The 25067-nt window shown below is 38.6% G+C and overlaps 1 long non-coding RNA gene across 1 annotated transcript in view; it reads right to left on the reverse strand.

Moving 5' to 3' along the window:
* Window positions 1–2214: 2214 nt before the first annotated feature.
* The window catches only part of LOC116269163, a 46458-nt gene continuing 23605 nt past the window's right edge, over window positions 2215–25067 (reverse strand). The window contains exon 3 of the long non-coding RNA XR_004176569.1: window positions 2215–2954. This is a non-coding gene — a long non-coding RNA (uncharacterized LOC116269163). The remainder of the gene's footprint in view (window positions 2955–25067) is intronic.

A 25067-nucleotide genomic window follows, 5' to 3' on the forward strand; every position in this document is an offset into this window, starting at 1 on the left:
TATAATTCAATTTTTTTAAATGCCATGTTTAATAACCAGCTTTCAAAATTCCTAAAAATTCAGCAATCAGTTCTTACATGTCCATATGAGCTAGCTCCAACATACCACCAAGATAAGACATGGGGGAGGTTTCAAAAGAAAACAGCAATTAGTCTGTGTTGCCATATTATTTGTTTGGGGACTTAACTATTTTATATATTTGGTCAGGGAAAGTTTTATTTAGAAAGTGACTTTTGTTTTCTTTTTGATTCAGGGTCTCACTCTGTTGCCCAGGCTGGAGTGCAGTGGCATGACCTCGGCTCACTGCAGCCTCCACCTCCTGGGTTCAGGCCATCCTCCCACCTTAGCCTCCTGAGTAGCTGGGACTGCAGGCTGTGCCACCATGCCTGGCTAATTTTTGTATTTTTAATGGAGACGGGGTTTCACCATTGGTCTCAAACTCCTGGGCTCAAGCAATCTGCCTGCCTCAGCCTCCCAGAGTGCTGGGATTACAGACTTGAGCCACTGCGCCTGGCTTAGAAAGTGACTTTTGAACTTAAACCTGAAACAAGTGAGGGGTGAGCTCTGTGGCCATCCAAGTAGGTGGAATGACAGCTTCAAATGCCTGCAAACCTGAAGTTTGCTTGCCATAATTCAGGAACAGACAGGAGGTCAGTGTGGCTAGATATGAGTGGGAGAAAATGGGCTCAGATGGGTTTAAGCAGAGAAGAATCACGGACCAATGAATAGGACAGAAATTCCCTGAAGGTGTTAGGTAATGGGGGAGTCATACAACAGCTTGACATAGAATATTAGGTACCTCTGTTCTTAAAAAACCTTTTGGCCACTTTGCCAAGTAGATTTATCATAGGCTGCACCATTGCGCAGAGTGTAGCGGCAGGCACCTTTGTGTTGACTGTTCTTCCCCTCTTTCCTTCCACTTCTTTCACCACCATTGCCTTTTTCCCAACGACTCTTCTCCCTTTATCACCCAGAGGACTTCAGCTCTAATTCTACCAGCAAACTCAACTCCAGATCCATTGCAAAGTTCAGTGAAACAAAAGTGCCTTCTGCAGAGGGGCCTGCAGAACTAAAGAGCCATAATGAGCATCCACCTTTCAGGATGCTCACGGTGCAGATTCCACACAGTGGAGATTTACATCACTTCTCCCCACTCTTATATTAATATACAAGTCACTTACCAACAATTCCACTGGCAGTCCTCAAAGAGTCAAATTATATTCCCACTACTAAAAAGAGGCATAATACCAACGCATTCATTTTGCCACCTTACTTATGAGAGGTAGCACTTTATTGAGTGCTTGCTCTGTGCTAAGTGATAAGTGCCCACATGCAAGGGTGACCATCATCTTGGGCACATGATATCAATGGCGTCTTCAATCTGCCAAAAGGAACACTGCCTGTTTCTGTTCATTATAGACACCCTGTATCATCTCTCTTATTCTTCACAAAACCTTCTGATAAGAATATCATCCACTGTTACAGATATGGAACTGAGGCTTAAACAGTGAAATGACTGGTGCAAGGTCACACCACTCTAAGGACAGAGCTGGAATTCAGATCCATGTTTATCTGATTCCAAAGACAACTCTTACCTGTTCTCAACTCCCAGGCCACTCCAAGCTACAACCCCACTGGATCCTATACCAACTGTTTCAGAACCTCCCACCCTCAAAAGGTGCATATGCCTTGCAGTTAAGAATATGGAAAATATGACTGGATTTGGTGGCTCATACCTGTAATTCCAGAACTTTGGGAGGCCAAGGTGGGCGGATCACTAGGCCAGGAGATTGGGACCATCCTGGCTGACACAGTGAAACCCTATCTATTAAAAATACAAAAAATTAGCCGGGCGTGGTGGCACACGCCCGTAGTCCTAGCTACTTGGGAGGCTGAGGCAGAAGAATTGCTTGAACCCGGGAGGTGGAGGTTGCAGTGAGCCGAGATCACACCACTTCACTCCAGCCTGGGCAAGAAGAGCGAGACTCCGTCTCAAAAAAAAAAAAAAAAAAAAAAAAAAATAGAATAAGGAAAACACATCAGATAGTTCTTCATCAAATGTTATAGAGATAAATAAAAACCTATTTTCTTTTTATTATAATCACTAAAGCAGCTTCTTTTTTTGTTTGTTTTTTTCAGACGGAGTGTTGCTCTGTCATTCAGGCCGGAGTGCAGTGGCACAATCTCAGCTCACTGCAACCTCTGTCTCCTGGGTTCAAACGATTCTCCTGCCTCAGCCTCCCGAGTAGCTGGGGCTAGAGGCGTGTACCACAATGCCCAGCTACAGCAGTTTCAAATCTTAAAAAATATCTCCCATGAGTATAGGATAGTTTTGTAATTTTTAAAGAGAAAGCAGCAATTAGTCTGTGTTGTCATATTATCATTTGCTTGGAGACTTAAAAATTCTCTTTTAAGAGGAGTTGCCTGTGAGGCCCCATCATCAATCTTTCATTTCAGGATTTTTCCACATGTTTTTTTTTTCCCATTAGTAACTCTTGATCTCCTCTTTTTGTAACAGCTGCCAAGAATTGTCTTTCCCCCAGTGGGAAGGAGGCATAAGTGTCTTGGAGGTTTTTCTGTCTCATCCAGAGAGTTATAATATGAAATTTAGACACAGCACATTTCGGAGACGGGAAAGAGTCACAGAAAAAAAAAAAAAAATCCCTCCAAGTGAGTCTTCTGATGCACCAAACACTGTCCCTGTCTTGCTCCGGTGTCTTGCTCACTCTAGAAATATCAGCCATCCTGCTGTTTTCCTAGAGTGGTGACATTTTTCTTTAGCTGAGCCATAAAGCCTGAACTTGGAAAGGAGATTCGTGGGAGAGTAGACGCCACTGAGCAAACACCAGCTGGGGACAGCAGGATCCTGAAGCGAGCTTGCTGCAATTCCTGAGGTCATGAAAGCAGGCTGAATAATGTCACATTTTCAATCGACATGGCTTTCCTTTCCTTTTCTGGGAAAACATAAATTGTAGGATTTTGTAAGAACATGTGGTAGGCAATAAAAAATCAAGGGAAAGAGGAAAAAAATAGATACATTAACAAATTAGAGAGGAAATAAGTAAAACAAACCGAAAAATACATAAACTTTCCAGAGAGAATTTTGACAAAACACACAAAATTCCTCAAAGATCTGTATAAATTTGACTCAGGAAATCAATTTCTAGGCATTCCTTTTAAGGAAGTAATTAGGGAAGTTTATAAATATTTAGCTTCAGGAATGTTTATCCTAACATTATTTTTAATGGTAGCAAAAAAAGGAATTAATATAAATATAGAATAATAAGAAATTGTCTTAGAAAGTTCTGGTCTGTTGAAACGGTAGGATACTATACAACCATTTAAAATAGTACTGTGAAAGTCATTTTTTATGTCAAAATAAATTCCTTAAATATTTTAAAGTAAAACAATGAAATTAAAACATTTAATGGATGAAATTCTGCTTCTGGCCAGTATGGAGTAACAGCAAACAGATTTATCCTCCTGTCAGAAACAACCAAAAAATGGACAAAATGTATAAAAAATAATTTTCAGGCCGGACGCAGTGGTTCATGCCTGTAATCCTCAGCTACTCAGGAGGCTGAGGCAGGAGAATCACTTGAACCTGGGAGACGGAAGTTGCAGTGAGCTGAGATCGCGCCATTGCACTCCAGCCTAGGCGACAGAGTGAGATTCCATCTCATAATAATAATAATAATAATGTTCAAGATGCTATGTGTACACCTGTCAACAAAGGACAGTGATCTCCCGGAAATGGAAAATAAATGAGATGAGCCCTGTTACCTTCCTAGCTTACTGCTTTGAGAGTTTCTGGACTGCAGTGCAAGGAGGAGAAACCCAAGCAGAAAGTACTTTCTCTTCCACCTCTGCAACTCATAGAATCAACTGGTCTCTGCCTGGGTTTGCAGGACGGAGCATCTGAAAAGAGAGAGCTGCACAGAGAGAAAACTGGAAATACCCAGAGGGTCATTTTTGAGTATTCAGCTTGGTACCGATCATATGAGAAACTAACTGAGACCACTCACAAGAATGAGAGAACACTGCCTGACACACAAATAGGGCCAGGCATAGTGCCAGTTCCCCTCTCCTCTACCCAGATAGACTGGAAAATCTCAAGATACATCGGGCCTTGGGTAGGGTATACACAGAGTTTTGCCTCAGTAATGGAGATTAGCAACAGATTGAGCACTGCTTCAATCCTGCCTGATAAACCTTAAAAGTTTAAAAGGGTTTAAAAAGATTAAACTCTTTCAAAGTAACTTAACTATGTCAAAAACAAAGCTCAATAATGTTTAGAGAAATACGAAAATGCCCAGCACACAGCAAGTAATGTTCAGAATGACTGGTATCTAATCGCAATTACCAGACATGCAAAGAAGAGGTGAAATGCAATCCATAATGAGGAGAAAAAACATGACACAGATGTTAGAATTGGCAGACAAGGATGCTAAAGGAGTTGTTGTAATTGTGATTTAAATTTTTAACAGTTAAGTAAAGACATGGAAATATTTTTGAAGAAGGCCCCAGTCAAACTTTGGGGGATTAAATATACAGTATCTAAGATTAAAAAAATTACACTGAATGGGATTAATGATAGATTTCACATGAAGAATAAAGGATTAGTAAATTTGAAGACATAGCAATAAAAACTGTCAAAAATAAAACAAGGAGGAAAAAGATAATTTTAAAAATATGAACAGAGATTTGGTGCACTGTGGGACAACCTTAAGAAGCCTAGTATACATGTGAAGAGTTCCTAAAAGAGAAGAGATAAAGACGGGTAAAGAAAAAAATATTTGAATAAATAATGGCCAAAAAGGTTTCAAATTTGATGAAAACTATAATCACATAGATTCAAGAAACTCAACAAACCCAAGTACTCAAAGAAACAAGAAGGAATCTACACCAAGGCACATTATAGTCAACTTATTCAAAACCAGTGATAGAAAGAAAATCTCAAAGGAAGCCAGAAAAAAAATAAATAAATAAACAGACATGCTACAGAAGAACAGATAAGGATGACAGCAGGCTCCCTGCAGAAGGAATGCAAGCAAGAAGACAGGGGAGTAGCATCGTTAAGTACTGAAAGAAAAAAACTGTCAATTTAGATTCTATGTGCAGCAATGATATCTTTCAAAAATGAAGACAAAATAAGATATTTTCAAACACACAAAATCTTAAAGAATGTATTACTAGCAGGCTTGTACTACAAAACTATGTTTAAGTCTTTCAGGTAAAGGGAAAATGATTATACATGGAAATATGAATCTATACAAAGCAATGAAATGCATCAAAAATGGTAAGTAGAATATACAAGGTATTTTTTCTTATTATCTCTGTAAAACAACTTTAAAAGCTACTTGACTGTTTATTTTTAAAAAACAAACCAAAAAGTTTTACCTAATAAACTAACAAATGTGATAAAATGTAATCATGAAAAACCAACCAATCCATAAGAGGACAGAAAAAGAGAAAAAGGATAACAAAGAACACATGCAGCAATACAGAAAATAGACACATAGAGAAGAAATAGCAAGGTGATAGATTTAAAATGAAACATATCAGCAATCAAATTAAACACAGTGGTCTCAGTTCCACAATTAAAAGGAATAGGCTATCTGGATATATTTTTTAAAAGCAAGACTCAACTATATGCTATCTACAGAAAATGCATTTAAAATATTAAAACACTAAAAGCTAAAGAATGTATTAAAAGCTAAAGAATGGGAAAAGATATTCCACGTTAATACCATTCAAATGAAAGCTGAAGTGGCTATATTAAATATCGGACAATGTAGATTTTGGAGCAAAGAATATTACCAGAGATTTAAAAAGGCATTTTATCATGATAAAGGGTTTGTTTAAAAGACGTAAGAATTCTAAATGCTTATGCCCATAATCACATATCTGTAAAATACGTGGGAGTAAAAATAGAAAGAACTTCAAGGAGAAATGGAAAAACCTGAATTTAGAGTCAGAGATTTCAACTGCCTTCTCCCAACAATTGATAAGTGGATAAGAAAGTGAGGATATAGAATGTTCGAACAACACTATCAACCAATGAGACCCGGTTGGCATTAGAGAACTCTCCACCCAACAGCAGCAGAATATGCATCCTTTTCGAGTCCATACAGAACAACTCTAAAGATAGACTGTCTTAGCTCACTCAGGCTGCCATAAGAAAATGTAAACTCGGTGGTTTATGAACAACATATATTTATTTCTCACAGTTCTGGAAGCTGGGAAGTCCAAGATCAAGATGCTGACATACTCAGTGTCTGGTGACAGCCCACTTCTTGGTACATAGACAGCACTTTTCCACTGTGTTCTCACATAGTGGAAGATACAAGAGCTTCTCTGGGATCTCTTTTAAAAGGGCATTAATCCCATTCATAAGGGCTCTGCCATCATGACCTGATCACCTCCCAAAGGCCTTGTCTTGTAATATCATCCTGGGGTAAGAATTTAACTGTAACAATTTGAGGAGGACATAAATATTTAGACTATAGCATACACCATATTCTGGGCCAAAAGACAAGTCTTAATAAAGTTAAAGGGATACAAGTTATACATGTTTTGTTTTCTAACTACAGTGGAATTAAATTCAATAACAAAAATATTTCTGGAAAATCTCCAAATATTTGGAAATTAATAGCACACTTCTAAATAATCTATGGGGCAAATAACCATCAAAAATGAAATTATAAAATGTTTTGGACCAAATCAAAATGAAAACACAACGTCATAGAATCTGTAGGATGCTGCTGCGGCAGTACTTGGAGGGAACTTGTAGAAATGCCTGTTTTACAAAAGATAAAAGATCTCAAATCAGTGTCTTCAGCTTCCAGCTTAAGAAACTATAAAAAGAAAACCAAATTTATAAGAAGAAGAAAGAAAATAATAAAGATTAGAGCAGGAAAGAAAAGACATAGAAAACAAAACACAAAAGGAAAAAGCAATAAAAGCAAAAGCTGGCTCTTAAAAAAAAAATCAGTGAAATTTGTAACCTCTAGTCAGACTGATCAGGAAAAAGAAAGTGATGATACAAATTACCAAAATCAGAAATGAGAGTAGTGAATTCATAACATATCCTGTTACAAGGACAATAAGGGAATATTGTCAACAACTTCATGCCAAAAAATTCAACAACTGAGAAGAAATGGGCAAATTCCTTGGAAGATATGAACAACCAAAGTTAACTCAAAAAGAAATATATAATTTTTTTTTTTGAGATGGAGTCTCGCTTTGTCACCCAGGCTGGAGTGCAGTGGTGCAATCTCAGCTCACTGCAACCTCCTGCCTCAGCCTCCCAAGTAGGTGGGATTACAGGCATGCGCCACCATGCTCAGCTAATTTTTGTATTTTTAGTAGAAACCGGGTTTCACCATGTTGGCCAGGCTGGTCTCGAACTCCTAACCTCAGGTGATCCACCCACCTCGGCCTCCCAAAGTGCTGGGAAATACATATTTTTAGTACCCTTGTATCTGTTTAAGATACTGAATTTGGAATTAAAAGTCTTCCAAAAAAGAAAACTCTAAGTCCAGATTGCTTTACTAGAATCCTACCAAATATTTAAGGAAAAAATAATGCCAATTCTATACAAACTTTCCAATAATTGAAAAGAAGACAAGACTTCCAAACACATCGTATTAAACCAGAATTACCCTGATATCAAAATTTGACAAAGACATTGCAAGAAAACTATAGACAAATAGACCTCAAGAATACACATACAAAACGTATAAACAAAGCAAGTCAAATTCAATAATATATAAATGTGCTAAGATAGCATGACTCAGGCATAAAAATCAGTAAAAATAATTCACAATATTAACAAACTATAAAAAGAAAATTCCTAAGATTACCTGAAAAATGCAGACAAAGCATTGAATGAAATCTAATATTCATTCCTGAAAAAAAAAAAAAAACTCTTAACAAACTAGTAATAAAATTGAACTTCCAACAGATGAATGAATAAAGAAAATGTGGTATATATACACAATGAAATACTACCCAGTCATAAAAAGTAATGAATTCCTGCCATTGACAGCAACACGGATGAAACTGTAGGACATTATGTTAAGTGAAATAAGCCAGGAACAGAAAATTAAACATTGCATGTTCTCACTCATATGTGGAACTTTTTTTAAAAAGTTAATTTCATGTAAGTAAAAAGTAGAACAGAAAATAGTAGAGGCTTGGAAGAGTAGGAGAAAGGAAGAGATTGGGAGAGATTTGTTACAGGACATAAAAGTACAGCTACATAGGAGGGATACATTCTAGTGTTCTATATCACTGGAGGATGACTACAGTTAACAATAATATATAGTTTCCAATAGATAGGAGGAGGATATTGCATGTTCCTAATACAAAAAAAAAAAAAGGATAAATGTTGAGATGATGGATATGATTACCCCGATCTGATAACTCTACATTATATATATAAAAATGTCACTATGTATCCCATGAATATGTACAATTATTGTCAATTTAAAAGACTTTTTAAAGTAAACTTCTGCAACTTGATAAAGCACATCTGTATAGAACCTACAACTAACAGTAAAAGACAGAATGCTTTCCCCCTGATATCAGAAACAAGACAAGGATATCCACCCTCAATGTTGGTATTTAACAGTGCACTGGAGATTCTAGGGAGGGGAGTAAGCCAAGAAAAAGAAACAAAAGATATCCAAATTAGAAAGATAGAAGTGAAGTTGTCTTCGTTTGCAGACAACATGACTCTCTATATGGAGTACAATTAAATCTATAAGAAAGCTGCTAGAAGCAATAATGGTTGCAGGATACAAGATCGATATACAAAAGTCAGTACTTCTGTATACCAACAAAGAACAATTGAAAATTGAAAATTTTAAGCATACCATTTAGAATAATGTAAAAGTAAATCTGACAAAAATACGAAAGACCTATGCACTAAAAACTGCAAAATACTGCTGATGGAAATTAAAGAAGACCTAAACAAATGGAGATAAATACCACATTTGTGGGTCAGAAGACTCAATGTTGTCAAGATGTGGATTCCTTTCAAATTTATACAAAGAATCAAAATTACCCCAGTCAAAATCCCAGCAGCGTTTTTAATAGAAATTGACAAGCTGATTTATAACATTTATGTGTAATGGAAATGCGAAAAACCTGAATAACCAAAATAACTCTGAAAAAGAGCTAAGTTGGAGTATTGCCTAATTTCAAAATGTATTTTAAAGATAGTGTGGTATTCGTGTAAAGACAGACAAGTAGATCAATATAACAGAATAGATTCCAATAATAAATATAAGGACAACTGATTTTTGACAAAAATGTAGGGAAGGGATAATATTTTCAACAAATGATGCTGGAACAATTGAGTATCCATAATGAAGAAGAAGGAGAAGAACAAGAGGAAGAAGGAGGAGGAGGAGGAGGAGGAGGAGGAGGAAAACATTGTTGCATACCTCACACCATATAAAAATTGATTCAAACAAGATCTTAAACCTAATAGAATATTCAACTATAAAATTTCTAGAAGAAAGCATAGGAGAAAACCTTTATGATCTTGGGTTAGGCAAAGATTTCTTATATATGACACTAAACATATTAAAAATAATAACTGTATCAGAATGAAAAACTTCTGCTCTACAAAAGACACTGTCAAGCTACAGACTTGGAGACATATTTGCAAATAATATGTTTAATAAAGCATTTGCATCCAGAATATAACAAGGAGTCTCAAAACTCAATAACGAAAAATAAATAACCCAATTTTTAAAAGTAAGTGAAGAGGATATATGTTGGCACATACGCCCGTGAAAAAGATGCTCAGTGTCATTAGTCTTTGGGAAATGCACATTAACTACAATGAGATATCATTATGCATCTATTATAATATCCAAAAACTTAAAAACTAACCACATCAAGAGTTGGCAAAAACGTAGAGGAATTGAAATTCTCATGTACTGCTGGTGGAAATGAAAAGTGGTACAAACACTTGGAAACAATTTCATAAAAGTTAAACATACTACTGTGTTACTCAGTCATTCCACTCCTAGGTATCTAACCAACAGAAATAAAGCTTATATCCATACAAAGAGTTGTATACAAATGTTCATAGAAGCTTGATTTATAATAGCCAAAAGAAGAAACAAACCAAATCTCCTTAACAGGTGAAAGGATAAACAAACTGGAATATCCACAAAATGGAATTCTATTCAGCAGTGAAAAGAGGTGAACAATTAATCATCATGCTACAACACGAATGAATCTCAAGATAATTTATGCTGAGTAAAAAAGTCAGATAAAAAATAGTACATAATGTATGATACCATGTATACAAAATTCTAGAAAATTTAACCTATAGTGACAAAAAGCAGATCTATAGTTGCCTAACGATGAACAATAAGGGGAAGGGCAGGAAGAGAGAGGCAGGATGGAGGGACTGCAAGTGGCAATTGCATTCCCATCACTCTGAGGGGGATGGATATGTCCACTCTCTTAATTGTGGTCATGGTTTCACAGGTATGTACACACATGAAAACATTAAACTATACACTGCAATTTATTATATGTGCAATTAATTTAACTTAATTCTATTACATTTAATGTATTACATTTGCAATTTATTATATGTAAACTATTCATCAATATAGACATTTTAATAAAAATATGTGTACATATTTATATGGTTGGGAGAGGGCATAAGCACCAAAAGATAGAAACAGCTTATTTTTCTCCTCTCCTTTTTTCCTCCTTTCTTCCTCCTCATCCTTCTCTTCTTTTGCTTATTTACAATTTCTAATTTTCCAAAAATGACATGTATTATATGGTAACAAATTAAAAAGAGGAGAATAATGTGGAACAAAGGAACCAGAGAGATAAAAAGGAAAGCTAGTGATTTTGTTAACAATGGGAGCAGGAGACACAGTTTGGAGGAATTATAAAGAACATCTCTTATTCCAGAACAAAGATTTTTACAGAAGTTCGTCAGGAACAAAGAATTTAAGGACAAAATTGATAGACTTTCATGCAAACCAAGTTGTCAGAAATTTCCAAGGCAGTTTCACAGATTATTACAGTTTCAGAAATATGCACATAAATAAGTAATTATGGTTGGTTAATTTCCAAGCAGCAACTTCAGTGAAATATGCAGAAGCAAAAAACTGGCCCAGTTGGTGGCTGAGGGTTTGGAAAGAACAAAATTACTTTCTCCATAATGATAAATTTCCAGTTAAGAGAGGATGGATGGTCTAGGTCAGATGTGTTGCCAGTGGCAATTCTAATATACAGTTTTCTGTTTTTAAAAGAATTAGCTGCTACATTATTACAGCTGACATACTTAGTGACCTAGCTAATTTTCAGGAATCAAGAGTTTTGCAAATGATAGTTGTGTATTAGAGCTGATAGCTGGTGAAACCATGACGAGGAGGTTCTAGAAGATCAAACGTTAAACTATGTACCAAAGATAGAGTAGCACTCCAAGGCAGGGTACTTCAACTATCTGCTGTTTCATCCAGTACACAATCAAAGGCATTTCTGATGGGTTGGAGAAGTGAGGAGTCGGCATAGCTCAGTGGTCATGTCCCCAGTCTCAGGAGACTGATCAAACAAGTTGAGATCCCAGCTCCACCACTTTCTAGGTGTCCTTGGCTACCTCATTTTTCTCATTAGCCTAATAAGAATTCCAAAAGTTCTCTCTGGGTTGTTATGAGGATGAAATAATACATGAGAAGTGCTTATGTTAAAAATGTCATACTTTCTAATAATGTTCTTGATGAAACTTAGAAAGTTTTGGTTTGTTCATAAATGAAAATGAAAATAATAAATTAAAAAATAGAATGTTAGAGTTGAAGAGGATATAAAGAGACCATGGTCCAATTCCCCAAACTGAGGCCTAGGGAATTCAAACCGGAACAGCTAGCGATAGCCCTCTGTGTTTAAAGTTTGTCCCGTATGTCATGCAGAACATCAGTTGCTTGATATTCCTCATCTGGATTCATGGTCAGTTCTTCATCAGCTCATAAGCTTCTACTGAGCAATGATGAGGATGTTTTAAGTAAGTGCAAAATGGTCAGCAAAGCTGAGCTCACCGGGGTGCTCAGTAAGTATTACCTGGTGATGGTAATTACATGACAACGAAGAGACAAAGCAAGAGACTAGCCCCAGAAGCTCCCTAGTGTGAAAATGAATCCCATTCTCTTTCGCTCTTCTCTCTCTCTCTCTCTGACACACACACACACACACACACACACACACACACACACACACACAGACAGAGTCTTGTCTTCTTTGTCTTTTTTGCCTGGTTCGATATGCGTTTATGCAGTAAAACCAACTCATTCTAAAACCAGTATGTTGAGAAATATGATTTATACTTAGCTTCCATGTGAGGTTGTTCGACTATTCATCTGTAATACCATCAAATAAGCGAAAGGGTGTTAAGTGTGGTATGGAGGGGGTGTCAGATTCTATCCTTTTCTTCCAGAACATCAGAAGGGAATATTAGAAAACTAAATATAACTAAATATTTATATGGATGAAATGCCTGGCAAGGACTATGACTTGGCATGCCTTCTACATTTCCCTTAGTGAGTTCCAAAAAGCCTTTACCTGTTTTCCAAAAGGCTTAATCACAGTATTCCTACTCTTCAGCAAATCTGCCACTCTTTTTGGATTTTAGTACATTCAGCCATCAAATGGTGATGTGACGGGGAGACCTTGTTCAACCTAGAGAATATCTGCATTCAGCTCTGTCTGTGCTAGGGAACTTATGCCAGGACACATTATTTCAGATTTACAGACTGTTTCTATCTATTCTAAAATACTTGTGCCGCTTATTGTTTATAAGACAGAAGAGAAATCAAGTCCTTAACTACCCCCAACCCTCTTTCATGGCAGCTTGGTTCAAACTCCTATTCGGCTTGGATCTGCAATTCAGTAGATTCAATCCCAGCGTGCAATAGAATATAGAGAGGAGCAGAGCCAAGTGGAGTGAAAAAGGGGGAATAGAGATTCTTCCAGCTTCTCCTCAGTCATTTCTATACACGTGGTTTCATTATTGTTTTTAAAACAAATCCCACTTAATTGAAAAGCATGCACCAAAATGTGTTCCAAATGTAAATAAACATACATTATTTTCAGACTTTCAGCTATTTAGGGCCATTCACCCACCTGCTCCTCTCTGCACTACTTAGAAATTATCTAAACTTGACTCTGTCATTCTACAAAATTCTCCTTTGTTTGTCCCAAACTTTGCATCTTGTCTCTGCTGTATTTTCACAGGATAATGGAAAACAGTGACAGGGCACCAAAGAGGGTCTGGCTCTAAATGTGAAATTAATCGAATCTTCCCAAGGCAGTTGCCAACAGCATCCTGACCCTTGCTGGGAGTGTTCAATATTGCGATGAAAAGGCAAATTGTAGCTCAAATATGTCTTCACTCTAAGTGCATTGGGTCATTTACCTTAACAATGTGAACGTGCACTTATTATCATGTTCAACTTGATTAGTGTATGGTCTAACATTTAAAAGTGCACTTCAGATAAAAGAATGTATAAATGCATGATTGGTTCCTAATAAATTGAGCAACCCCTTAATGAACTGTGAGCGATCTAGAGAGGAACTCTTACATACCAGTCATAGAAATGGCAAACCAGACAAAAATCGATTGTGTGTGTGTGTGTGTTTGGGGAGAGATCTTTCTCCGCTTTCCATGATACACTGATTGCTACCTTTATTGAAAAAAATAACGAAGAGAATTCAAGGCAACCAGGGAAATTAGTTCATTTAGGAACCAAACATAAATGAGAGCCATCTTTTGGCAAATATTCAGTATAGCTTTCCTGACAGATCCAGATAGAAAAGTTTAGAGGGACACGTTGTGCAAACTCTTAAATGAGCTTTCTTGCTGACTTTTCAAGAAAATGTAGATAAAGTTGGTGTAGGATATAAGATCTTCGTAATCATTTAAGACAAATTCTGCTCTACTCTCTCTCTTTTCTCATTTGTCTCTTTTCCCCTATGCTTTCCCTTTGGCTTTTACTTGCTAAACATCTATTTTATAGTGTTTTAATAGGCAAAAGCACTGACCAGGGAAGTAGAAGTTTTGTATCTTATTTTAAAAATTTAATATCGTGCATTTCCTTAAATTTCTGTGTGAAAGGTATCTTATATTTACTTCTGATCAGAATCTAAAAATGTTCAGATGAATGAGGTGGCATGCCTGTCTACTTTATTTCTTATTCATGTTAGGTGAATTTTAAATGTGAACTAGAAGAGTTTAGATATTTATTTGGCATCAGGCTCCATATGCATATTTCCATAAGAAACTTGAGAAAAAAATATACATGTTAAGGATCCATAACGCTTCTGAAAATCTGAAATCCAAAATGCTCCAAAATCTGCAACTTTTTGAGCATCAGCTTGACACCACAAGAGGACAATTCTGCACCTGACTTCATGTGACAGGTCTTAGTCAAAACACTGTGCACAACACACAGTTTATGTGTGTGAAGGGAAAAAGACCTTCCAAGTCCTCTTTGGCAGTGATATCTTTTCCATTAATACCTAGATTTCCCCATGCAAGCACACCCACAAAGGGTAATGAAATGACACATGAGCAGTCTGGATGTGCCAACAGCAGGTTCCCCATGATGCCCCACATGGGATCGAGACAGTGACACCTTTGCTTTCTGACGGTTCAAGGTACACAAATTTTATTTCATGCACAAAATTATTTAAAATATTGTATAAAATTACCTTCAGGCTATGTGTATAAGGCATATATCAAAATACATATAGTCACTATATTTTTTTGCTTATTCTCTGCTCTGTGATGCAAAGATATTATTAAAAATATCAAAAAGACCTGAAGATTCCTTTATGGGTAACAGTGACAAGAAAAAGAGGAAACATTTATGTTTATTTATAGCATGGAAAGTGAAGCTGTTGGAGAAACTAGACAGCAGTGTCTAAGTGTGAAACATCTTACGGAAGAGTATGGTGTTGGAATGACCACAACATATGACCTGGGAAAACAGAATGATAAACTGTTAAAGTTCTGTGCTGAAAGTGATGAACAGAAGTTAATTTTAAAAACAGAACAACACTGCATAAAGCTAAAAATGAAGATCTTGATTGTGTATTGAAATGTGGATTCATAGGAGTCACTAGCCACTTAATGGTATGATGATCACAAAACAAGCAAAGATATACCATCATGAACTGAAAATTGAAAGGAACTGTGAATATTCACAGAAATGACATGCCATTAAATTTTTAAAGATTTGTGGTGACAAAGCATCTGTTGATCACAAAGAAGCAGACACATTTATTAACAAGTTTGCCAGGGTCATGGCTAATGAAAATCTGATGCCAGAACAAGTCTATAACGCTGAAGAAACATTACTGTCTTGGTGTTATTGCCACAGAAAGACGTTGACTACCACTGATGAGACAGTGCCTAAGTAAATAAGAACACTAAGGACAGAATAACTGTGTTTAGATGTGCTAATGCAGCAGGCACACTAAATGTAAACTTACCATGATAAGCAAAAACTTGCATCCTTGGTATTTTCAAGGAATGAATTTCTTACCAGTCTAATATTATGCTAACAAAAAGGCATGGATCACCAGGGACATCATTTCTGACTGGTTTCATAAACATTTTGTACCAATGACTCATGCTAACTGCAGGGAAACCGGACTAGATGATAACTGCAAGATTTTGTTATTCTTTGACAACCATTCTGCTCATCCTCCAGCTAAAATTCTCATAAAAATAATGTTTATATCATGTATTTTCCCCCAATGTGACTTCTTTAACTCAGCCATGTAACCAGGGTATCCTGGGATCATTGAAGAATAAATACAAAAATACACTTTCTTGAACAGCATGCTAGCAGCAGTGAACAGAGGCATGGGTGTGGAAGCTTTTTAAAAGAATTTAGCATGAAAGATGCCATATCTACTCTTACCAAGGTCTGGGACACAGTGACTAAAGACACAGTTGTGCATGTCTGGCACAACTTCTGTCCGTGCAATTATGTTGAGTGATAATGATGGACAAGGTGGTAACTGTGAAGGATTCTGTATATCTAATGAGAAAAAAAAGATGCCTGGCCTCCTTACTTATGCAAGATACATATCTCAGAGTCCGTCAGCAAACTGGAAGAAGCGGATATCAAAGAAGTTTTTAACATCAATAATGAGGCTCCAGTTGTTCATTCACTGACCAATGGTTAAACAGGCAAAATGGTTCTGAATCAAGGTGATCATGATAATAGTGATGATGAAGATGACCTTGTTAACTCTGCAGAATTGCCTATAGACCACATGGTGAAAATGTGTGGTGGGCTTATGGAAGGACTACAGCAGCATGCATTCATTGCAGAACAAAAAACCATGTCAGTTTATAAAATCAAAGAGAAACTCCTAAGATCAAAACTGTTGTTAATGAGGCAGGTGATTCTGGAGGAAACATCTAAAAAGCCATCCAGCAGAATGCCTCCCCATGCCTAAAGGATGCACTTCCTGGTCCCGCAACTCCTTCTGATGTTTCTTCTCACCAGAAAAGAAAATACAATATATCTTTTATTCAAAGTCCAGGATTATCGATGGAGACTGAAAGCTTGCCGTTGTTGGTTGTTGTTGTTGTCTAACAGCTGATACGGGTATTCTGGTGATGCTACCGTGCTGCTGAGTTACCCTGAACACATCATCTTTTCACTGTATGAATGGTATGTCATATTTTTTACTGTTAAGTACTTACATGTAAATAAATGTAAGAAAATGATTGCTTATCGGGAGCATATAAATCCAGAGTCAGGAATGATGGTGATGCCAAACAACCACAGATTGTCCGCATGGGTGGCTGAGATGGTGACACCCTTGCTTTCTGATGGTTCAAGGTACACAAACTTTATTTCATGCACAAAATTATTTAAAATATTGTATAAATTACCTTCAGGCTACATGTATGAGGCATATATAAAACACAAATAATTTTGTGTTTAGCCTTGGGTCTCATCCCCAAGATATCTCATTATGTATACACAAATATTCCAAAATCTGAAAAAATCTGAAATCCAAAATAATTTGGTCCCAACTTTCAAATAAGGGACACTCAACCTGTACCATGCAGATCAATATCAAGAAATGATTACATGGTGCTGGGGAAGCACAGAAGGAATACAAAGAAGTAGGAGTCAGGCTCCTCATCATGAGCCAGGCAGTACTTGCTCAGTGCCACATTTGTGCAATCAGCAGCACACGCAGGAGCAGAGTTCATTTGAGACAGGATGGTGGGGAAGGGCTCATGGATGAGCTGAAACTTGAATGTGGCCTTAAAATCTGTGACTGGACAAAGATAAACTCAGAGAGGGGCGGAAGACATTGAGGCAGGAGGCCCCAACTGAGAAGGAGCACCATGTGTCTAGGGTCTACTGGGAAGCCCTGGGGAGCCTGCAGGGAGAGTCCATGGGGGGAACACAATGGCGTGAGAGGTAAGGGAAGCCCAGAGGCTGAGGACGCTGAAATCTGGCTAAGAATGGGAAGGCATCAGAAGCTTCAGAGGAAACCAGTGGCTCTGCAGAGAAAGACGTATATAGCCTAGGCTGTAAGGGACAAATGACTACAGGCAGAGGGTCCAGGGAGAGGACATTCTGAATTCAGTAGGCATGGGTGGGGAACAAAAGAAGGACAGCAATGAGTATGAAGTAGGTGAAGGCAGAGATTCTCTGGGTCAGAGGTCTACCCCAAGTGGCAGATTTTCCAAAGATAGAGCTATACACATATATGAAACTCCAATATGCTTTTCTTAAAATGATGCAGTGACGTTCCTCTATCAAGAAGTGGGGTCTATGTTGTCTCCTCTTGAACCTGGATGGAACTTTGTAACTACTGCAACCAACAGATTGCAACAGAAGTGATGCTGTCTCTGTCTCCCAGTGGGTTTATCTTTGTCCAGTCACATCTTTTAAGACCACATTCAAGTTTCATCTCTTCCATGAGTCCTTCCCCACCATCCTGTCTCAGATGAACTCTGCTCCTATGTGTGCTGCTGATTGCATGAATGTGGCACTGAGAGAGACAGAGAGAGAGAGAGAGAGAGAGACTAGAGAGAAAGATGCCTGAAGGGCCCTATCTTTTGAGCCCTGTTTGAGTCTTCCACACTATGAGGCAGAGACATCCTCACTGTGCCCCACCCTCCCTGAACAGCAGAATCCATGAACATAAGAAATGATTGTTTTATGCCATTTACTGAGTTTTGGGGTAATTTGTTCTGAAGCCATCATACCTGTAATATCTCATCTCTTGATTCTAAATCCATTAAGCACATCTTGCCCTTCGGCAGTCGCTATTCCAGTATTCGGCAAATTTTTTCTATAAAGGACCACAGAGTAAATATTTTAGGCTTTGTACCTGCTTTGCCGTTGTAGTGTGAAAGCAGCTAGAGACAACGCCTAAACTAATAAATATGTTTGTGTTCCAATAAAACTTTATTTACAAAAACAGGCAGCCAACTGAGTTTGGCTTGGGAGCATAGTTTCATGACTCCCATCCTATACTTCGGGTCATCAGCAGTAAGCCTCATGATCATAGCTATACCAGGTTAGTCCCCCGGGCTGCATCAGAAAGACAGGGATGGAACCTAGGAGCCAAGTGCAGGACTGAGTCGCAGGCACCAGAATGAATGAAAGGTCTGAGATCACATATTTCCCACCCTCCACCCACTGAGCAACCCCAACTGTTCCCGCCACCACAGTAGTTAGGTCTTCAGAGCCATCCTAAGAAAGAATCCTTCTTCCTTCTATTTTACTTCATTCCTAATTGCCCCATATTGACCGTGTTCAACACTGTAATCCTGAGGGTTTTCCTATAGACTCAAAGCATCACTGATTTGTAAAACCCAGTTCCCTGTCTCTAAGTGCTCAGAATTCATTTCAGAAACCAAAAAGGTACTCTTCACCCATGATACATGGAACTCAAGGATGGGTAAGAATGCATCCCATAGTCCAATTCCTATTCCTTGAAATGCCATCAACTGTGAGCCGCAAAAAAGTGACAAGTAGACAGGAGAGTACAATGGGGCTGTGCTTTTGTTCCTCCCTCCTGAGAGCTGGGTAGCTGCTGTTGGGTCCTTGATATCTTTAAGTGCTGATTTTGCAATGCTGGTGAAGTATGCAGTACTGAGTTCACAAGTTCACATCACAGAATACGCAGACCAAGAGGCCTTAATGAGAGACAGAAGGACTATAAGCTAGCCAGAAAACTCGCCTCTCCTTCCTCCTGGTTTTACAGGATTCTCTAATAAGGGGATAACTTGGAGAAAAAGGAAAGAAACTCAACTAAGTGTAACAGCAGGAGTCCTTCAGCAATCTTCTAAGCAGCTTCCTGAGAAGGCCTCCAGCCATTCAGCGGAGCCCAAAGGCTTAATGAGAGCAGCCTTATTGCAGGGCCTGTACACAGCAGCCTGGAGGCCGGTTTCCCATGGGTCTTTGCCCTCCACACATCAGCTGGCCACGCAGAGAAAGCAGGACAGGGAGGGATTCTCGGTGACTGTTCACAGCCCTGACCCAGCTGTTATTTTAGGAGATGTATAGATCCAGTTTGTGTTATATAATGGGGTCACTGGAATGTAGCTGATACAGGGTGCTAAGAAAATGAACTTGCAATTTCATTTCTAAGATAAATGGGGAGTAAGAATAGACTTACAAAGAAAGCTGCTATTTCATCAGTGTAGGAAAACATGGCAATCCCAAGCACAGATGGGTTAAAGGGAAGGGTCGTCACCCTTAGACGGTAGACCAACGCCTATCAGACTGACCCAAAGCACTTTTTTGCATCGGGTGAGAAGTTTGGCAAGCTCAGACAGCAAAAGTAGAACCAGTTTGGGAATCTTTGAATGAGGAAGACTCTTTTTCCTCTCCTACCTGTCCCCGAAATTGTGACAACTTTGTGAGGGAGCAGGACAGCAATCACAGTAAACTGTCACCTCAGGTCTCAGAGCAACCGATACATTCTTTTGGAAAGCACTTGATAAGATGGCTGTTTGTAGGAGAGTTGGCTTGAACCTTCTGGGAAAACTGTAAAAGAACCGCTTTGATTTATAAAAGGTAGCAGACTGGATTTCTGCTCTGCAGTCTCACAGACAGACTTTACACAGAATCAGACTGTAGTTTCCAGTGCAGAGGGCTGCATTTGTGCCAGTCAGGGAACACTAACTGGTGATCTGGAGAACCTCACCTGGGTCCTGGGGCAGCCATGGCCTGGCGGGGTCAAGCAAGACAGGGGCAAGCCATTGACTATCCCTCAGTCTTCTCCTCTACAAAATGGGCTAATAAACCACCAGAGATCACGCAGCTGTTATGAGCTCCAAATGAGATCACATATGGGAAGGTACATTGTAAACTTGGAAGAGCTTTGCAAAGTTACTATTTTCATGACATTCCGTATAACTATAAGCAAAATTCAAAGGGAGGAGAGAGAAAAATAAAATAGAGATGATCTGGTGATGAAGTGTTTTTATTATTAAAGACTTAAAGAGCACTTTATATTTTCAGAGAGCACAGCAGTCTTTTTTTCTTGAGTTCCTTTGACAGGTTAACATCACATTCACTGACCTTGGAATAATTACCAGCACCAAAATATGGCAGACAGGGGAAATATTTAGAAAGGCAGTGGTGTGGCTATTTCATTTCTGCATACCCATAAACATTAGCCATCAAGAAATTGCTTTGTTTTCCACGAGACATCTAAACTGAAGACAGCATAAAATGGAGCCCAGGACCAAATTTCAGCTGTAAACTATACTTATTTCTCTTCTCTTTACCACAAAATCAGGCTAGAAACTTAAAATTCAATATTTACAAAACCTGTGAACCAAAGTCCTGATTTTCCTAAGTGGTGCAGAAAAAAAATAGATTCCTGAGATTTGTTCTAGAAAAGCCAGATAGGCCTTCTGAGGCACAACCCTGTGCCCTAATCAGAGCTACATGCTTGAAGTGCGCTGGTCAAAGGGAGGTAGGTCAGCTCTGATCCCTTAAAGCAAACTGATGCTGAAATCTCTGATATCTTAAAACCAAACAAAGCTTTGGCCGTTCTTTTTATTATTAGAGATGGAGACTTAAATGAAGGGCCAGGGTGCACATATTTTAAGGGAGTAAAACAAAAACAAAATAAAACATTTCAATGGGCGATGCAAACATCAAGCCAAAATTCTGTTCTGCATTTGGGGCAAGGAGAATCGAAAGGACCTTGTGTTCAAAGTTTGGTTTTGGCTTGAGCTGAGTTGTGGCAAAACCGGTGCAGTTGTGCCTTTTCCTCCTCTCCTGGACTGGATTCAGAGGGCAAGGCAGAGGCCTGGTCCTTTTCTGGGAAGGACATGGACAAAGGCGCTCACAGTAGTGGCAGGCCGAGGTGCAGGGAGGAAGGGGACTGAGGGATGCCCAGAAGTAGCAGAACAGCCTCCCATTGGAGAGCAGTGGGTGCCCACTCCAGAAAGGAGTTCTAGCTTATACCAAGTTTAAAGCTTTTCTTTTCTAATTGTAAATCTCATACGTAAACACCAGTCCATTTTATTATGTATCATTGCACATTGAAGGATTGACAAATGTCGACTGGGAGCAGTGGCTCACACCTGTAATCCCAACACTTTGGGAGGCTGAGACCAGGGGATCACTTGAGGCCAGGAGTTTGAGACCAGCCTGGGCAACATAGTGAGACTCCATCTCTACAAAAAAAAAAAAAAAAAAAAGACAGTCATATTGGCTCGTTTGTGTAGACCCAGCTACTCAGAAGGCTGAGGCAGGAGGATCCCTTAAAACCAAGAGGTCGAGGCTGCAGTGAGCTAGGATCATGCCACTACACTCCAGTCTAGGTGATAAAGTGAGACTCTGTCTCAAAAAAAAGAAGAAAAAAAAACTTATTTTAAAAAAAGAGAATTGTCAAATGTTAGCAGTACTTTGGTAAGTCAAGGGAAAAAAGTCTTAGAGAAAAATAACGACATATCTTTGTGTAGCAGAGAAGGGCTTAGGATACAGAACAAGGGTAGGAAACATAAAAAGCACACAGAGTTGAAAGAAACCCCAGGGAATATCTTATGGCTTCTCTCACCTTGCCCCCAATACAGATAGGAAAACAGGCCCAGAGAGGTTGGTTCATCTGCTTCCCACAATTTGATGAAAAAATTCCCTTCGGTTATTTATATACTTGGGCTGAAATTTCCCTGCCAACACCTATTGCTCCCTTCTCCTCTAAAAATATTTTGGGAATTCTCATTTTATTATGCCCCCAGACTGCTAATATATATTGACTGGAAGCTAGGTCAGAGCCATAAGCATCCAAACCAGAAAAATCATTCATCGGGATGACGTAGACTCTTATTAAAGATTGTGCTGAGGGTTTTTTCCTCCAAATTTCCTCAGACCCTCGCCATCCTAACAGGCTTTTACTTGTAAAGCTTTCAGTGGTGGCCCTTGACATTTTCTCATTTGCTCGGTCTGCCTACAGTCTTTAGAAAGATGTATTCATTGCCTCACACCATAAGCTAAATGAACATTTATTCAGTGCTTGCTGTAGGTACCAAGCATTGTTCTAGACACTGGTATGTGGGTAGGACAATCAGACATGAACCTACCCTCATGAGGCTTACACTAGAGGCTTGCTGCATCTCCAACTTCGAGGACAGTTCTAAATGGAATAACACAGTCTTCATTTTCCACCAACCCCCCTTAATGTCTATTAGCCCAGAAATTTAGCCCCAGAGATAAATAATTCTGTTTCATTCAAGCTCTATTCATTCTTCCTACCCTCTCCTTTCATTTTTAGTCAATCCTTCTTTGCATCCTCCAGCTCCTACACCACCAAACAGGTAGTACCCCTCAAGTGCACATAATACTGTAAACCTTCAAAAATTCCCTTTCCTGTTTAGCATCCAGATGCCAACGCAAAGGAAATTCACTGAACTGAAGATTGCCAAATGCAGACAACTTGGAAGTATTTTGGGGTTTTTGTTTTGCTGTGTTTTTTAGGCTCAAGGGTACATGTGCTTGTTTGTTGCATGGCTATATTGCATACTAGTGGGGATTGGGCTTCTAGTGTACTCATTACTCACATAGTGAACACTGTATCTGATAGGTAATTTTTCAACTCTCGCCCTCTCCCACCCTCCCTGCTTTTGGAGTCTTCAGTGTCTATTATTTCCATCCTTATGTCCATGTGTCCATTGTTCAGCTCTTGCTTATAAATGAGAACACGCAGTATTTAGTTTTCTATTTCTGTTTTAGTTCACCTAAGAAAATGGCCTACACCTCCATCCATGTTTTATATGGCAGCATACTATTCTGTGGCATATATGTACCACATTTTCTTTCTTTTTTTTTTTTTTAATTGTACTTTAAGTTCTGGGGTACATGTGCACAACGTGCAGGTTTGTTACATATGTATACTTGTGCCATGTTGCTGTGCTGCACCCATCAACTCGTCAGCACCCATCAACTCGTCATTTACATCAGGTATAACTACCAACGCCATCCCTCCCCACTGCCCCCTCCCCATAATAGGCCCCAGTGTGTGATATTCCCCTCCAGAGTCCAAGTGATCTCATTGTTCAATTCCCACCCATGAGTGAGAACATGCGGTGTTTGGTTTTCTGTTCTTGTGATAGTTTGCTGAGAATGATGGTTTCCAGCTGCATCCATGTCCCTACAAAGGACATGAGTTCATCCTTTTTTATGGCTGCATAGTATTCCATGGTGTATATGTGCCACATTTTCTTAATCTAGTCTGTCACTGATGGACATTTGGGTTGATTCCAAGTCTTTGCTACTGTGAATAGTGCTGTAATAAACATACGTGTGGATGTGTCTTTATAGCAGCATGATTTATAATCCTTTGGGTATATACCCAGTAATGGGATGGCTGGGTCATATGGTATTTCTAGTTCTAGATCCTTGAGGAATCGACATACTGTTTTCCACAATGGTTGAACCAGTTTACAATCCCACCAACAGTGTAAAAGTGTTCCTATTTCTCCACATCCTCTCCAGCACCTGTTGTTTCCTGACTTTTTAATGATCGCCATTCTAACTGGTGTGAGATGGTATCTCATTGTGGTTTTGATTTGCATTTCTCTGATGGCCAGTGATGATGAGCATTTTTTCATGTGTCTGTTGGCTGTATGCATGTCTTCTTTTGAGAAATGTCTATTCATATCCTTTGCCCACTTTTTGATGGGGTTGTTTGTTTTTTTCTTGTAAATTTGTTTGAGTTCTTTGTAGGTTCTGGATATTAGCCCTTTGTCAGATGAGTAGATTGCAAAAATTTTCTCCCATTCTGTAGGTTGCCTGTTCATTCTGATGGTAGTTTCTTTTGCTGTGTAAAAGCTCTTTAGTTTAATTAGATCCCATTTGTCAATTATGGCTTTTGTTGCCATTTTAGTGTTTTAGACATGACGTCCTTGCCCATGCCTATGTCCTGAATGGTATTACCTACGTTTTCTTCTAGGGTTTTTATGGTTTTAGGTCTAACATTTAAGTCTCTAATCCATCTTGAATTAATTTTCGTATAAGGAGTAAGGAAAGGATCCAGTTTCAGCTTTCTACTTATGGCTAGCCAATTTTCCCAGCACCATTTATTAAATAGGGAATTCTTTCCCCATTTCTTGTTTTTCTCAAGTTTGTCAAAGATCAGATGGCTGTAGAGGTATGGTATTATTTCTGAGGGCTCTGTTATGTTCCATTGGTCTATATCTCTGTTTGGTACCAGTACCATGCTGCTTTTGTTACTGTAGCCTTGTAGTACAGTTTGAAGTCAAGTAGCATGATGCCACCACCTTCGTTATTTTGACTTAGCATTGTCTTGGCAATGTGGGGTCTTTTTTGGTTCCATATGAACTTTAAAGCAGTTTTTTCCAATTCTGTGAAGAAAGTCATTGGTAGCTTAATGGGGATGGCATTGAGTCCATAGATTACTTTGGTCAGTATGGCCATTTTCACAATATTGATTCTTCCTATCCATGAGCATGGAATGTTCTTCCATTTGTTTGTGTCCTCTTTTGTTTCACTGAGCAGTGGTTT

The sequence above is a fragment of the Papio anubis genome, chromosome 10 (assembly GCF_008728515.1).
Source record: "Papio anubis isolate 15944 chromosome 10, Panubis1.0, whole genome shotgun sequence".
In the NCBI taxonomy this organism is placed as follows: domain Eukaryota; kingdom Metazoa; phylum Chordata; class Mammalia; order Primates; family Cercopithecidae; genus Papio; species Papio anubis.